The following is an 18,767-nucleotide window of genomic DNA, read 5'->3' on the forward strand; positions in this document are numbered from 1 at the left end:
TGGACTTAATTGATATTTATAGGACATTCCATCCAAAAACAACAGAACATATTTTCTCCTCAAGTGCTCATGGAACATTCTCCAGGATCATATCTTGGGTCACAAATCAAGCCTTGGTAAATTTAAGAAAATTAAAATCATATCAAGTATCTTTTCTGACCACAACACTATGAGATTAGATACAAATACAGGAAAAAAAAACTGTAAAAAATACAAACACTTAGAGGCTAAACAATATGGTACTAAATAACCAAGAGATCACTGAAGAAACCAAAGCAGGAAATCAAAAAATACCTAGAAACAAATGACAATGAAAACATGATGACCCAAAACCTATGGACTGCTACAAAGCAGTTTTAAGATGGAAGTTTATAGCAATTCAATCCTACCTCAAGAAACAAGAAAAAAACTCAAATAAACAACCTAAACTTACACCTAAAGCAATTAGAGAAAGAAGGACAAAATAAACCCCTCCAAAGTTACCAGAAGGAAACTGAACATAAAGATCAGATCAGAAATAAATGAAAAAGAAATGAAGGGAACAATAGCAAAGATCAATAAAACTAAAAGCTGGTTCTTTGAGAAGATAAACAAAATTGATAAACCATTAGCCAGACTCATCAAGAAAAAAAGGGCAAGACTCAAATCAATAGAATTAGAAATGAAAAAGGAGAAGTAACAACTGACACTGCAGAAATACAAAGGATTATGAGAGATTACTACAAGCAACTATATGCCAATAAAATGGACAACCTGGAAGAAATAGACAGATTCTTAGAAAAGCACAACTTTTTGAGACTGAACCTGGAAGAAATAGAAAATATAAACAGACCAATCACAAGCACTGAAACTGTGATTGAACATCTTCCAACAAACAAAAGCCCAGGACCAGATGGCTTCACAGGAGAATTCTATCAAAGATTTAGAGAAGAGCTAACACGTATCCATCTCAAACTCTTCCAAAATATAGCAGAGGGAGGAACACTGCCAAACTCATTCTACAAGGCCACCATCACCCTGATACAAAACCTGACAAAGATGTCACAAAAAAAGAAAACTACAGGCCAATATTACAGATGAACACAGATGCAGAAACCCACAACAAAATACTAGCAAACAGAATCCAACAGCACATTAAAAAGATCCATACACCATGATCAAGTGGGGTTTATCCCAGGAATGCAAGGATTTTTCAATATACACAAATCAATCAATGTGATACATCATATTAACAAATTGAAGGATAAAAACCATATGATAATCTCAATAGACACAAAAAAAGCTTTCAACAAAATTCAACACCGATTTGATAAAAACTCTCCAGAAAGTAGGCATAGAGGGAACCTACATCAACATAATAAAGGGCATATATGAAAAACCCTCAGCCAACATTTTTCTCAATGATGAAAAATTGAAAACATTTCCTCTAAGATCAGGAACAAGACAAGTTTGCCCACTCCCACTGTTATTATTCAACATAGCTTTGGAAGTTTTAGCCACAGCAATCAGAGAGGAAAAAGAAATGAAAGGAATCCAAATTGGAAAGAAGAAGTAAAGCTGTCAGTTTGCAGATGACATGATACCATACATAGAGAAGCTACCAGAAGAAGCTACCAGAAAACTACTGGAGCTAATCAATGAATTTGGTAAAGTAGCAGGATAAAAAAGTAATGCATAGAAATCTCCTGCATTCCTATTCACTAATAATGAAAAATCTGAAAGAGAAATTAAAAATACACTCCCATTTACCATTGCAACAAAAAGAATAAAATATCTAGGAATAAACCTACGTATAGAGACAAAGACTTGTATGCAGAAAATTATAAGACATTGATGAAAGAAATTAAAGATTATATAAACAGATGGAGAGATCTACCATGCTCTTGGATTGGAAGAATCAACATTGTGAAAATGACTCTACTACCCAAAGCAATCTACAGATTCAGTGCAATCACTATCAAGCTACCAATGGCATTTTTCACAGAACTACAACAAAAAATTTCACAATTTGGATGACAACACAAAAGACCCTGAATAGCCAAAGCAATCTTGACAAAGAAAAATGGAGCTGGAGGAATCAGGCTCCCTGACTTCATACTATACTACAAAGCTACAGTAATCAAGACAGTATGGTATTAGCACAAAAACAGAAATATAGGTCAATGAAACAGGATAGAAAGCCCAGAGATAAACCCACGCACTATGGTCACCTTATCTTTGATAAAGGAGGCAAGAATATACAATGGATAAAAGACAGTCTCTTCAATAAGTGGTGTTGGGAAACTGGACAACTACATGTAAAAGAATGAAATTAAAACACTTCCTAAGACCATACACAAAAATAAACTTCAAACGGATTAAGGACCTAAATGTAAGGCCAGACACTATAAAACACTTAGAGGAAAGCATAGGAAGAACACTCTTTGACATAAATCACAGCAAGATCCTTTTTGAACCACCTCCTAAAAAAATGGAAGTAAAAACAAAAATAAACAAATGGAACCTAATGAAACTTAAAGGCTTTTGCACAGCAAAGGAAACCATAAGCAAGACGAAAAGACAGCCCTCAGAATGGGAGAAAATATTTGCAAATGAAGCAACTGACAAAGGATTAATCTCCAAAATATACAAGCATCTCATATAGCTCAATATCAAAGAAAGAAAACCAACCCAATCCAAAAGTGGGCAGTAGACCTAAATAGACATTTCTCCAAACAAGATATACAGATTGCCAAGAAACACATGAAAGAATGCTCAACATCACTAATCATTAGAGAAATGCAAATCAAAACTACAGTGAGGTATCACTTCACACCAGTCAGCATGGCCATCATCAAAAAATCTACAAACAATAAATGCTGGAGAGGGTGTGGAGAAGAGGGAACCCTCTTGCAGTGTTTGTGGGAATGTAAATTGATACAACCACTATGGAGTATAGTATGGAGGTTCCTTAAAAAACTAAAAATAGAACTACCATATGACCCAGCAATCCCACTACTGGGCATATACCCTGAGAAAACCACAATTCAAAAAGTGTCATGTACCAAAATGTTCATTGCAGCTCTATTTTTTTAAGCTTTTAATTTTATTTTTTTTCTGCTTTATAAGAAATTTAATCAGTTATACATATACATATGTTTCCATATCCCCTCCCTTTTGTGTCTCCCTCCCACCCTCCATATCCCACCCCTCCAGGTGGTCACAAAGCACCGAGCTGATCTCCCTGTGCTATGCGGCTGCTTCCCACTAGCTATCTACCTTACGTTTGGTAGTGTATATATGTCCATGCCGCTCTTTCACTTTGTCACAGCTTACCCTTCCCCCTCCCCATATCCTCAAGTCCATTCTCTAGTAGGTCTGTGTCTTTATTCCTGTCTTACCCCTATGTTCTTCATGACATTTTTTTTTCTTAAATTCCATATATATGTGTCAGCATACAGTATTTGTCTTTCTCTTTCTGACTTACTTCACTCTGTATGACAGACTCTAGGTCCATCCACCTCATTACAAATAGCTCAATTTCGTTTCTTTTTATGGCTGAGTAATATTCCATTGTATATATGTGACACATCTTCTTTATCCATTCATCCGATGATGAACACTTAGGTTGTTTCCATCTCCGGGCTATTGTAAATAGGGCTGCTATGAACATTTTGGTACATGACTCTTTTTGAATTATGGTTTTTTCAGGGTATATGCCCAATAGTGGGATTGCTGGGTCATATGGTAGTTCTATTTGTAGTTTTTTAAGGAACCTCCATACCGTTCTCCATAGTGGCTGTACCAATTCACATTCCCACCAGCAGTGCATTGCAGCTCTATTTAAAATAACCAGGACATGGAAGCAACCTAAGTGTCCATCTTCAGATGAATGGGTAAAGAAGATATGGCCCATATATACAATGGAATATTACTCAGCCATAAAAAGAAATGAAATTGAGTTATTTGTAGTGAGGTGGATGGACATAGAGTCTGTCATACAGAGTGAAGTAAGTCAGAAAGTGAAAAACAAATACCATATGCTAACACATATATATGGAATCTAAAAAAAAAAAAAAAAGTTCTGATGTACCTGGGGGCAGGACAGGAATAAAGACAGAGACATAGAGAATGGACTTGAGGACACAGGGAGGGGGAAGTGTAGCTGGGATGAAGTGAGAGTGTAGCATTGACATATATACAGTACCAAATGTAAAATAGTTATCTAGTAGGAATCAGCTCCATAGCATGGGGAGATCAGCTCGGTACTCTATGACCACTTAGAGGGGTGGGATAGGGAGAGTGGGAGGGAGACACAAGATGGAGGGGATATGGGCATATTTGTATACATATAGCTGATTCAGTTTGCTATACAGCAGAAACTAACATAACATTGTAAAGCAAGTATACTCCAATACAGATATTAAATAAATAAATAAATAAATAAAAATTATACTGGATGCCTAAATATTCTTTCATATTTAATCCCAGTTGTTCTGTTATGTAGTTGTAGCATGTAGAATATTTTCTGTTATTAATTTTCTGCCCTCTTTTTCTCCTGTTAAACTCAAATCTCTGTGAGGTGAGGGAGATATATAGATAGATATAGATATATAGGAGATATCGACATAGATTTAGTCACAACTTTAGATTCAGTACATAGTCAACAGCCTAGAAACAGTAGAGCCTTGATATATGGCCCTTAAACAATGAGTAAAATCTTAAAAAAAAAAAAAAAAAGCATTCTAGCCCATCAATCCTAAATACATTGTAAACTGACTATATCTAATACATTGGCAGGAGGGCTTGAAATCAAGCAAACTGAATTACTTTTATGTGCCAATTCTACAAAATTTATTTTTTCCACACAAAATGCAGTAGTTCTACTAATAATCACAATTGCCAATGTGTAATTTACTGTCCTTTTTAGGCTAAGCAGCTATAAAAGAATTCAAAAGCTATTCACACACACCCAATCCTGCCTTTAGCTGAGTAAATCATTTTGAATTTAGCTTATTTCTTTTGGTCTACTTTAATGTAAGTGTTAAATTTATAAGTTTAATTATAAACCTTGTTTTACATTACTGAAATAATTGTAAATATTGGAAAAATGCAAAGGATCAGTCAAAAAAATTGCAAATTAATAAAAGGCTGTTTTCTCATGATTTAAATCGCTCACACACATAAGTATTTCCTCCTAAGCAGTCTTACAGCTTCTTGGTTCTCTTTGGTTAAACAAAAAGTGTTTCATTAGCTGCTAAGGTGAAGAAAGAATTCACTGTTTTATACCATGAAGTATTATTATATCTCCACTTCTATCTAAGGAACCCTTTCTATCTTCAACTCCAGTCTGTAAATGATTCTTTTTGGGCAGAGATGAGAATTCTTCCTCTGCCCTCATATTATAGAGCACATAATGGTAGAGAAGAAATAGACAAAGAAATAGATTCAGCCTAGATACAGGAAATGATATGGAATAAGTAAGGAAACAACAGCATTTTTCAGGGCATATAGAAAAGAGGTCTACCTACCTCCACAGAAGCCATTGATATGATTTTACTGGGATAATTTTGAGTAGTGACAGGGTATTCTGAAAAAAAATAGCATACTTTCTCATTCAAGGGCATACCTACCCCTGTATAGAATACAGTGGCGTCCAGGATGGCTAATGACATCAATATAGATGGTCAATGGAATCCATCATGGGCTAAAATAAAAACTGTATACTTTGCTACATTGCTTAATTATTCTATTGTTTTCTCTGTATAGAAAACATAAACATTTAAAAGTGGTTTTACCATATATTATATAATTATGTTATTTGTAGACAAATGTTTAAAAATCTTAAATATTTCTTATATCATCAAGTAATTTCAAACATCTTCTACATTTTTTTCTCAGTACTCCCAAAATACAAAATTCCAATCCCAAGTATATCTTAACTGATTATTACAGTAGGCAAGTTAGTCAAAAACTGAAAAATCATCAACTTTATAAAAAGCTTGCTTCATGAAGTTAATATATATTTATTTAAGCTGCATTTCACTAACTCATATAATTAAATAAAATGTTTTGCCTGCTTTTCAATGTCATTTGAGCATAATTGAATAAGAGAAAATCTGTAGTGCATATTTTCAAACAATGATGAAAATATGCATATTTTCAAGTAATCATGAAAATATACAGTGTAAGATATTATCTGTTTATACAGAGACTCCCACTCTTAAAAATGTTTCCAAAAATTGCTACTGTTCGGTTAAAACCAAAAGCTAGTTCACAATTCCTTATCAAATGGCAAAACGTAAAACTACTCAATAGTTTAGGAAAGAAAAAATATTTACAAAAATTATCAGGGGGATTTCACATAGGCATCAAGGCCTGTAATTACTTTTCTGATTTTTGGAGAGGAAAACCAGAGATACCTTTGCTATTATTACATGTGTTTCCAGGCTACTTTTATAAAGTTCAAGACTTGTGGATTATATTTTATTGGAAAAGCAATATAGTTTCAAGAGCAATAACTACTATTAATAATAATACTTTCTCTAGAGGTTGATATAGAAACATAATAGCAAAAGCAATACAAGATATTTTGATGTATTTTTTCCCATTAGAGTTTCTTGCACTGACTATAAAAAGCTGATGTGTAAGAATTTGGGATTTATTTGTTTTGTTTTTGTATTTTATAATGCAGTTACTTTCTTTGAATGCAATAATTGCTCATTTATCAATTTAGATAAGAATAGATTTCTAGAAATAATAGATCTCTGACTATCTTGACATAGCAGGGCCTAAGCTATCCCTAGGCAGCATTATAAAGTTGAAAATGTTTTTAAAGTGTTTTTTGTGTGTTTCAAAATTAAGTATATTAAATTCTCATTTAGGGCAGTTATATAAATAAAACTGGAGTATTAATATAATCTGGAACTATTTAAGACAACAATTTTAATGCTTTTCTTTACATTAAAAGATTAGTTGCATAGGGGAGAAGAAAGGCCAGTCATTTTCACCTGAAAGTGTTTATTCAACCACACCAGTAAGCTTCATCCCAAAGCAAAAGTCTGCTCCTTTAAAACTGATCCTGACTTGCCTCTTCTTACAATTCCCTCCCATTTGAGAAATGCAGTTTTAGACAATCCCACTAGATTTTCCAACTGGCTATGGAGAAAAGAATAAGATATATGTGTGATATTATTATCTCTTTATTCTACAATATTCAATTATTCTAGTTCATGCAAATTTACACAATAGAAGCATTTTAAACATTTTGAAATTGATGGGAATATAAAGTAGAATTTAGTTAAACACATAGCAAATAAGAAAACATCAGTCTAATAATTTTCATCATCCAGTGCAGCGTCATGTAGCCATTTCAAAACTTTAGTCTTCTGTTACCTTTGATGAGCCCACTTTGTCTCACTCTAAGTGACATTAATTCCACTTTTCAGAGAAAATAAAAGACTCTAGATAAAAACAGAACTATTTTCTTGCCACTAAACTTTAACATTTTCCTCAATCCCTACTGTCTATCCTATTTCCTAAACCTAATTCATCCATCTGGATTACGATTCTCAAATATTCCTGCCGTCTCATGTGTGGGCTGTCCCTTTTTCAATAATCAACTTTCTTCTTCTACTCCTTCTAAATTAGATCCTTCCCAGAGAAAGTTAATGATACACGTCTCTTCATTGTCAAAAAATACTTTGTACATAAAATCCCCTCTCTCTGCTATTGTTTTTATCTCTTTCCCTTTGTAAGGTAGAGCTGTCGAAAAAATTTTTTTCATCCTATTGTTTTATAATTCCATTCAGCCTTAAATTCTGCATTTTAGCCAAGGCACCCAGAATGAAATAAAACTCTTTTGCCAATCATCTTGGTGAAGAATGCAATGAACTCTTCAGCTGAAGGGCACTCTTCATTGAGTCTGTGGATTGTATCCTCACACAGCAAGCATTTTCATCCTTTGCATTTTATGATATCAAATTCCCATAGTTTTGTCCAAAGCCATTTCTTCTGGTTTCCTTTGCAGTCTCTACTTCCTTTAATTTTTTTTAACATTTTAATATCTTAAGAATCTTATTTTCTTTTTCCCCAAAGCTCTGTCAAAGCGAACTCATTCAATAGCATGCTTCCAGTTATCTGCCATAACAGAAATGACTGCATCGTCATATCTCCTGTTTAGATTGCTCTTCTGAGCAAGTCCACATATATCACTGTTATCTGGACATTTTCACTTGTATGGCCAACAAGTACGTAAAATTGGGTTGTTCACATCTTTTCATTAAATTTTGCTTGCTTTTTTTTTGTTTGTTTGTTTCTTTGTTTCTCTTCTAAAAAAAGAAAGACACAATTCACCTTGTTTTCTAAAGCAAAAAATTAGATATTGCCCATGATTCCCTTGTCCGTGCCCTGCTTATTAACCACATCCAATCAGTTTAAAAGTGCCATTAATTACATGTTTAGAATGCCTCTTCAAACCATGCATTTTCCCATTATCCTTCATCTTCCTAGACTTTTCCACCATTATCTCTTCCTCAGTCAATGGGATAATAGGATTACTCTGTCTCCTAATTACATTTTGTTTGTTTTCAAACAAACATTCTCCAATCCATTTACATAAGGCACCCAGGAAAGCTTACAACTCTTTATTTCTTATTTAGGCATTATTTATCTTTCCTCCACTCATTCATTTCAACAAATATTTATTGAACACCTACTATGTGCCAATCATAATCCTGAATGCTGATCAGATGGTGATGAGCCAAATAAACAAGGTAGATTACACTGGGCTTCCAGGCAAGACCTTGCTGAAAGTAAAATATTGAAGCTGAGAATTAAAGGATGAATATGTGTCAGCCAGCGAAAACATGAGGATAGAAGAGAGGATTTAGGTTACAAGAAAAGTAAATTTGAACTTGCTTGTATAAGAAAGATCTTGTTGATTTTGAGAAATTGAAAGATCACTGTGGTTGAAATTCAGTAAGTAGAGTAGTGGAAAGAGATGATGCTTGCTTGGGAGACAGGGTTCAAATTGCCTTTCATATTGATAAAAATATAAAGTATCGGATGGCTTTAAGAAGATAACTATTACCATATATTTAATTTATATATATATATATATATATATATATATATATATATATATATATATATATATATATATATATATATTTAAAGCTCATACCTTCTGCTGTGTGGGGGAAAGAGGGGAAGTCAGGAGGCAGGCTAGGAAGCTACAATATCTCAAGGAAGAGCTGATATATCATGGACTATACCAGTGGCAGATATATTTTATACCTGTTTTTGAGAGGACACCCTGATCCCTAATGATCTCCTTACTCTCTCTCCTCACTCTCTCTCCAACCAACAGTTTATCCTGCAGTCATATAATATTTTGTTTCAGTCCTAAAAAGTTCTCTCCCTTCACTTTACATATTTCCTCTCTACTTAGACATTGAAAGCTATCCACTTAGACTATACTTCCTCTGGGAAGCACCCTCTGCTTCCATAATATATTGTACTTGTTATATTGCTAATCACATTTCATTGCAATTGCCTGTAGACTCTTCCACTTTGTAGGAAGCTCTATATAGGTGGATCAGTGACCATGCCTAACTTGGTCTACTGGCATCCCTAGTACCTAACTGATTTCCTAGCATGTGGTAGATATTCAATGAATATTTGCTGACTGATATTAAAAGATAATGTTCTCCTTTACTCTCCTATCCTTAATAAACATATCAACCCACCAACTTGATTTCATAGCACTTAATTGTTGTCATTTAAATTCAAACTGTTGTCTCCAACTGGAGATTTTTTTTTTTCCTTTTAGTAATACTTCTAAGACTTAAAGAGCAACAGATATTTTAATGGTAAAAGCTTACTTGTATTTGGCTCCTGAGGTAGATGGAATTAATTAATACCAAAGGTAAATTAGAGGAAATGATTTGCCTTTTCTTTTTTTTTTTTTTTTTGCGGTACGCGGGCCTCTCCCGTTGTGGAGCACAGGCTCCAGACACGCAGGCTCAGCGGCCATGGCTCATGGGCCCAGCCGCTCCATGGCATGTGGGATCTTCCCAGAGCAGGGCACGAACCTGTGTCCCCTGCATCGGCAACCGGACTCTCAACCACTGCGCCACCAGGGAAGCCCATGATTTGCCTTTAAACAGAAGTATTTTCAAATGAGTCAATCAAGTAATAAATGCTTATTATATATCAAAAACTGTGCTATTTATTATAAAAAATGAAGTATACATCACAACGATTGCTCTCAGTTAGTTTGAAATCTATTTGAAGAATCAAAATTAAGGACAGAATAGTAAATAGAAGATAAATATTAAGCAGACCCTATATTAAATACTACTCTAGTGAAAAAATATAGTCAGAGAAATACATATAAAGATGGAAGACCTTCTTTTCACTGTAGACAGAGAAGGCCTTATTTAAGTTTAGATCTTGACTCTAGCATTCAAGTTTGGAACAGAAGAATGGAATGTGAGAGAGAGGTAAATAGTAGGTTGGGGACAAAAAAAGAGTAATTAAATTAGCATGATGTCTGAAGCATTGTCTGCAAGCAATATTGGCTGGAGTTAAATTGACGTTTTGAGATGAATTTAAAAATATTTTTACAAATCTGAAAGAGCCATATTTTAGTGAGGCTTTACAGTAAAGAAGAACGCTTTAGGTTTTATACTGGAGGCAATGAAATGCTATTAAGTTTCATCAGTGACTTTTATTTTTTTCTCTACTGGAAGGTAGTTAGATACTGGTTAGGAAAGAAACAATAAATACCTATCCTGAATCATAAAAATAAAGAGGAAAAATAGTAAAACAAAATATTTTATTATTAAGGTATACAAAGCATTTGATCCAGTTTAATGTATTCAAGTACATAGATCGAAACTCTTTTGAACATTTTGCTCCTACAGCCAAGGCTTCAGGAATTTGGCGTTTTTTATCTTCAGTTATCTTGGGAGGGAGATAAAAACCCATTCCAGGTTTAGAAGTGAAGATCAGATAGACAAAAACAAAAAAGTACTTAAATATATGTTATTGCTATTGTTTTCGTTTTTTTTGTTTTGTTTTGTTTTGTTTTGTTTTTTTGCAGTATGAAGGCCTCTCACTGTTGTGGCCTCTCCCATTGTGGAGCACAGGTTCCGGATGCGCAGGCTCAGCGGCCATGGCTCACGGGCCTAGTCACTCCGCGGCATGTGGGATCTTCCCAGACTGGGGCACGAACCCGTGTCCCCTGCATCGGCAGGCGGACTGTCAACCACTGCGCCACCAGGGAAGCCCTGCTATTGTTTTCTTGAGCAGTCTTTTATTTCCATGTATGTTTATTAGTCTATTTTTTATGTTACCTATTGGGATACCATTTGCTTTTTCAAAATGTTTGTACAGTTTTTTTTTTAATTACATATGCTTATGAGGGAGTTTTTGAACAATATGGCAAAGCATAAAGAAGAAGAAAAAGCACAACTAAACAAAAAATATGAAAATAATATCTAAACTCATACTATCTATGTACAACTCACAAAACTAGATGACATTTTCTAGACTGCTTTTGATGCACATGGATGGATTGATGGATGGATGGAAAATATCTTACTGAAAAAAGTTTATGTTGTCCATGTTATTTTTTAATTGATCGTTTTTATTTTTTAATTGTAAAATACACATAAAATAAAATTTACCATTTATTGACTTTTAAGTGTACAATTAAGTGATATTAAGTATGTGCACAGTGTTGTGCAACCATGTGCAAAAATGGGATGAAGACCAAATATATATTTCTATTAGAAAACACAATATCACACATACTATATCACTTGCTTTTCTTTTATCTTACTGTGTAAAATAACTCCGATTTTTTCTGGAGTAAAATGAACAATAATTAATTGTTTTCACATTAATAGACACAAAATTATTGTCACCTTTTCATGAAAAGATACAAATAAGATATCTTTGCATATATGTCATCCTGGGCATGTATCTTTCTTACATTAAAGAGACAGTGTAACGAAATGGTGAAGAGCCTGGAATCCAGAGCCTGGAGTCAAATCTATCTGCTACTGATTAGCTGTTTGTACATAAGTAAGCTGCTCTAACCTTTCTGTGCCCCAGTTTCCAAATTCATAAAATGAGGCAATGATAGTAACCATTTCGTGGTATCATTTTGAGAATTAAATAATCTGTACAAGCAAATGCCTTAGATTAGTTTTGGCCCAGAGTAAATACTTAATAAATGATGACTATTATTAGCATTTTTACTACTATAGATTTCTACAAGTGTAATTGAAAAAGTAAATGGGAAATTATATAAAATTTCAATGATTCACAAATACTTCTAAAATGTTTTCTCTAATTTATACCACTGTACACTCTCCTACAAATCACATATATAAACATTCTCATTTTCTTGCACTTTATGTCAGAACTCTTGTTAATTTTCCAAGTTTATGAGAAAAAGTAAGATTTCATCCTTGACTTTAGTTGCAACTTACTGTTTATCAATTATGATGAACATCTTTCATTTTTTATTGATATTTTAAAGAGATTCTGTAGATTTCCTGTATATAGACTTTGGGGATTTTAAAATTTGTCCTTTTGTTGATATCAAATAGGTTTATGGGAACTTTTGATTGGTTCTGATTATTTCCAATTTTTTTTTTTGCAAAGTTTGTATTAACCACTATTCCTATGCTATAGAACCAGTAGAGAATTCAGTTTTTCTTATTAAACATGGACTGTTACAAGTAGTTTCTTCAGTAAATAGTTTTCCATTGAACTAAATTATCCTGACCTTATCAAAATTTTATAATTGTTATACTTGGTATTAATGTGTGATTAATACAGAGATGGTAAGAATTTTAATATATGTATGCATGTGTATGAAGAAGGATAGAGTTTAGATAGATAGATAATTATTTTTAAAGTTTACTTTCTGATGGGATAATCAAAAAATAATTAAAATTATTTTAATCCATAACTAAATTGAAACATTTATAAAATCACATAAGTAATTTCATCTAAAAACTGTCATTTCAGGCTTGGATAAGGTAACTCCATGATTTACCATGAATCTAAAAGTGTACAACTTTTTTTCATTTAACATAAACTTTTAGTAAGTAGTATATGACAGAGTGTAATAAAATTTATTATTATTTTGGTACCCTGTGAAATTTTATACTGTGACCATTTCTCCTTTACCATCACTATGATTATTCGGTGTATACTTAGTTATTCACACTTACTCTTCTACCAGTGATTCTCCACCTGTGACTAGGCATGGTAGGCAAAATAATGCCCCTTCCCTTCATAGTGATATCCACATCTTAATCTCTGGAACCAGTGAATGTGTTAGGTTACATGACAAAGAGCATAAAGGTTGCAATGGGAATTAAGGTTGCTAATCAGGTGATATTAAAATGGTGGGATTATCTGGGATTATCCAGGTAGTTCCAATGTAATGACAGGGATCCTTATAAATGCACAAGGGAGGAAGAAAAGAGAGAGACAGAGAGTCAGAGAGATGGCAACATGAGGATTTAGTCTGACTTTATTGGCTTTGAAGACAGAGCAATGGGCCCACAGGACACAAAGTGCCCTTGGCCCCTAGTATCTGGACAATGAATAAAAGGGATTTTCTCCTAGATCCTCCAGAGGGAATAGAACCCTCTCTAAACTTTGAACTTAGCCCAGTTAGACTAGTTTCAGGCTTCTGACCTCCAGAACTTTAAGATAATCAATATGTGTTGTTTTAAGCCACAAAGTTTGTTGTAATTTTTTACAGCAGCACTAAGAAAATAATAAAATAGCATTCATTCAGAGTACATAAAGTCATATACAGGAACCACCAATAGCATTTAGGTGCTTCCTAAAAATATTAAGTATACAAGACACATAAAATATATGTCAGTGAAGGTCAATGAAAACATGGTAAAGTGTAATATGTGGCCTCATGTTCATACTTTCTCCTAATGTGCATAGCTCATTAAAATAATGTGTAACTGGCTAATACTGCAGCATGAAATTGTGTTTAATGTAAGTGGGAAAAAAGATTTGATCTTAAAATCATACATTTACTTTAGTATATGGAAAAATGAATAGTTAACATTCACTTATTTAAAATCACATATCTTTTTTTGAAAATTAAATAAAAACCTACAGTTATTTTAATGGGATTAATCTCCTCTTTATAATATGCCCAAATTAGCACATCTTATTACTAAAACTGATATGCATTTTGCTAAATTGTTGAGATAATATCATTAAATTTTCATTTTCATCATGGGGGGCTGTGTGTGTGTGTGTCTGTGTGTAACCAAAATGAGACACTTTTGGGAACTAATCAATGTTCATTACCAAACTTTTAAGTACGTAATCAAATTTGTAACTATAGAAAAAATATATGAATGAAAGAAACAATATATGATTATAGGTCCATTCAGCCTGGAAACACAACGTGGTGGAAAAAAATACTATGCATTTGTATTATAATGGAGAATTCTTTTCTCTGTTCATGTTATTCCATTATAGCAGTATAAATACATTAGTACATTAGAGGCATATCCAATTCATTGGACCATGACAATGATGATAAAAATAAAAATAGATAGCTAAATGGAAACAGTGCTCCATAACTTAAAAAGAAATGTTTCCACAACTTTATCCTTTATCTCATAATATTTTTCCTATTTAAATGATATCTAGAAACATACCTTTCTTAGTTTCAATTCTGTCCTCTCATATATTTCTTAGACAAGCAATCACAGGAAACTGTTTTGAAGAAAATGTAAACTCCCTAATTTAAGGTCTATTTACCTCTTCCTCAAAGCTCTTACCTGTCTCCCTTCTCCGACTCTGCACTTAAATCACATGAATGGCTGATGGGATCCCCAATGTGTGATGTCCTCTCTCACCTCTTACTCTTTGTACATGCTATTCCCTTAGCCTGTTAAATAATTACACAACACTTATGTATATTTTCCTCTGAACTTGCCAGCTCAAATTATTACTGGCACAGTATTCATATTTCTATTTTCTCTTATATCTTTATGTGTGGTGACATTAAAATCTACTAATACTTCTAATTCTGTCTTATATCTGGTAGGAGATCTTAACCCTAATCCTGGGAATGCAATCCCTAATTTCAGTGTCGTGTTCCTTAAAATCTGATCAAGATTTAGGCATTACTTTAACTTATAACTCTGAACGTTTTGGATTGAAAGCAGTATATCCATTTGATTTATTTGAAATTCACAATAAAATCTGGTTTCACAAATAGGTGACAGAAGAGTGCTTGCAGATAGGCCATTAATGCTTTGAATACACAAACTTCTAATTTAAAGAAAATTTCAGAAATTTATGTCTTATTCTGACAGGCAAATACATCAGACACGTTTTCCAGGCAAAGAAAGATATATTCGGATTGAGACCAGACCATGCAGAATTTTCTAAGAGATATATTTTATCTGACTACTTTATATTACTAAAGCAATATTATCTGTACTTACAACTTTCCTAATATGTTCTACAGCACAAAATTCTTGTGGGATCCTGGAGCACATGACACAAGCTTAAAAGATGAATAAAAGAATTGAGTGGATTTATCCTTACTATACAAGATTGAAGGAAATTTAATGAGTAGCTAGGGAGGATTAGACCTAGTTCCATTTTTATTCTATTGCACATCAGAGTTTTTAAAACTGAAACTCGCAGACTAGTTCTATTCAGGATTTCCACCTTATGTTTATTTTAGCCCCCATGATTTCTCCATAATATTAAGACTTTTTTTAATTAAAAAAATAAACAACAAACAATAACAGCAGCAACAAAATCTAACCCTCAGAAAATGCCAAATGACCAGTATATTTACCTGAGGGGAAAAATGGGGAACAAGAAGGTAGCTGAATACCGTTTTATACCACTATTGACAAGGATGAAAGTTATCCTCCTAATCCCTCCCTCCTCCTTCCCTCCCTCCCTTCCTTCCTTCCACCCCTCTCTCCCTTCCCTCCCTCCCTTCTTCCCTCCTTCCCTTCCTTCCTTCCTTCCTTCCTTCCTTCCTTCCTTCCTTCCCTCCTTCTGCAAAGTTAAACACCTGCTAAATGTTGAATTAGAAAGACAAAACTGAAATATAAAATGGAACAGAGTGTTAGGAGGCCAAAGGATCATAAGATATGGTAAGAACAAGCAAGCAAGTAGAATTATGAAGCAATGATATCCCACCAGGAAGACTAGCTGAACCAACGTGAGCACTACACATAGAGACTGTTAGAGTAACAGGGAAATTTGCATGAGACAAAAACTTCCTGGGAGTTTGTTTTGGAATAAGATACTATTTACTTTGACATGGAAACTTAAAGAGAGAATCTAAGATAGGAGGGCAGAATCTATCATTGAAAAGCTCTTTTTTTTCTTTCTAAATCACTGTTTAATTTCATGGATGATTGAAATTTTCCATTTCAAAATATATTCAAATCTCAAAGAAAGTTACTTGTCTATAAAATATCCACTCCTGTTAAAATGAACAAAGAGGGATCCACAAAGTTTGGTTACATATACAACAGTTAAAACAAAGGTAATTTTAGTTTGCTTAAAGATGGATGATTTCATTTATGAGAACGTGAGTACACCTGCAGTTGAAGATGAAGCAATATGTATTTCTGACAATTCTAAGGGCATTTTAATAAGAGTTGTTTCACTTCATTAACATCAGCTTTTTAATTTAAAGGTGAAATTGAACAAATAAACTATTAATACCTGTCTTTTCATGTACCCATATAATGTGATTAACCATACACTGGAAATATATGTGCCTAATTTTACCGAACTTTTATTCTAATATTTCAATTTTTATCATGTAATGAGCATATCATAGATTGGGAAAAATTGTAATTGTTATTGTACAACTGAATTATGACTTTTTTTTGTATTTTCCAACTGTTTTAGATACTAGAGAGGAAACACAAAAAGTATTCCAATGATATATAGCAAGAATTTGGTTTGCAGGAAATATGTTGTATTCGATTATGTCTCTTCATTTTATTATATTTGTATTAGATAAACTTTTAATTAAACTAAAATATGCATTAAGGAGTGTATAAATCTTACATGTACAGGCTAGTGAATTTTCACAAAATGTACACACCTGTGTTACTATTACTTAGATAAAAAATTAAAATATTACCAGAACCCCCAAAAAACATTTTTGAAGGTTTTTCTAAATACTACCTAAAGTCTCAATAACAAGAACCCTTCTGATTTCCATCATCACAGATTACTTTTACCATTTTTACTTCATATAAATGGAGTTACACAGTGTATACTTTTATGTGCCTAACAGTTTTTAAACAATTTTATGATGTGAAATTCTTTTTCATTAGCCCATTTTTATTTCTGAATACCAATTATTTGGCTACACAATTTATCTGTTCATCTAATGATAGACATTTAGTTGCTTCTAGATTTTGTGTATTCAAAGTGATGTCTGGGATATTAATACGTGCATCTTTAAATGCATATATATACACATTTTTTGTTGAGTATATTTCTGAAATTTAAAGTGCTAGGTCTTGGAGTGTATATGTGCTCAACTTTAGTATATATTGCCAAAGAGTTTTCTGAAGTGTTTCTACCAATATAGGCTCTCATCTCTTGTGTGTAGTACTTCCTGTAATTCTACTTTTTCAACAACAATTGTGACTTTCCCTTTTAAAAATTTAGCCACTTTGTTATGAGCATTTTGATTGGCTTTAATTTGCTTTACGTTGTATCTAAAATGAGTAACTTGTAATTTTCTTATTGATTACCTGAATATCATTGCAAAGTGTTCGTTCAAATGTTTCCTTTTTTTTCTCACATTTTCCTAATGGGTTGTCTTTTTGTTGTGATTTGAAGATGTCTTCTATGTATTCAGAATATTAGTAGAAGCTTGTTGGTTGTATGTATATCAAATATCTTCTCCAACACCAATACTAGGATTAACAAATATTCTTAAATTAATGTAATCTGACCTGTCAGTCTTTTATAATTAAAGACATTTTGCATCCTGTTTTACAAAATGATGACTTACCCCAAAGCCATAATGGTATTTTTCTATATTAACTTCTGAAAGCTGTAGTGTTTCACTTTTCACATTTAGGTATACAGTGTATGTTGAATTCATTTTCGTATATGGTTTGAAGTAGAGGTCAAGTTTAACTTTTTTCCAATTTATGTATTCAGTTGATCTCACACCATTTATTGAAAAAGCTATCCTTCCCTGAATATATTATGATATTACCTATCATAAATTAAGTGAACATATGTGAAGAAGATATTTCTGAACTGTATGTTCTATTCATTGGTTTTATCCTTGTACATATATGATGTTAAATTTATATTAGCTTCATAATAGTTCTTGATATCTGGTCGTGCTATTCTTCCAAATTTGCTCTTCCTCGAATAGTTTTCTTATTCTTAGCTCTTTTTACATATAATACTTTAAAATCAAGTCACCAATTAAAACAAACACACATACAAATCTGCTGTGATGGTGATTGTATTTAATTTTGTCTTCCAGTGCATGCACACAGTATATTTATACATTTATACAGGTCTTAAATTTCCCTCAACAATTTTGTGTATGTGTATGTATATAGATGTCTTACAATGTTACATTTATTTGATTTTGTGTATAACACTGTAAGTGGTATCATCCTTTAAAATTATTTTCTGCTTGTTGCTTTCATGTGGCCAAACAATTGGTGTTTTTATATTGACTTTGTAGGATGCTGAATTCCTTC

At 33.0% G+C, this 18,767-nt stretch overlaps 1 pseudogene across 1 annotated transcript in view; it reads right to left on the reverse strand.

Annotated features, from left to right (window-relative positions):
• LOC307051327 (microtubule-associated protein RP/EB family member 1-like) overlaps positions 1-18,148 on the reverse strand; it is a 35,162-nt pseudogene extending 17,014 nt beyond the window's left edge. The window contains exon 1 of the transcript in view: positions 18,056-18,148. The product of the transcript in view is annotated as a microtubule-associated protein RP/EB family member 1-like (transcript). The remainder of the gene's footprint in view (positions 1-18,055) is intronic.
• Positions 18,149-18,767: the final 619 nt, after the last annotated feature.

This window comes from Hyperoodon ampullatus, assembly GCF_949752795.1.
Source record: "Hyperoodon ampullatus genome assembly, chromosome: 4".
In the NCBI taxonomy this organism is placed as follows: Eukaryota; Metazoa; Chordata; class Mammalia; order Artiodactyla; family Ziphiidae; genus Hyperoodon; species Hyperoodon ampullatus.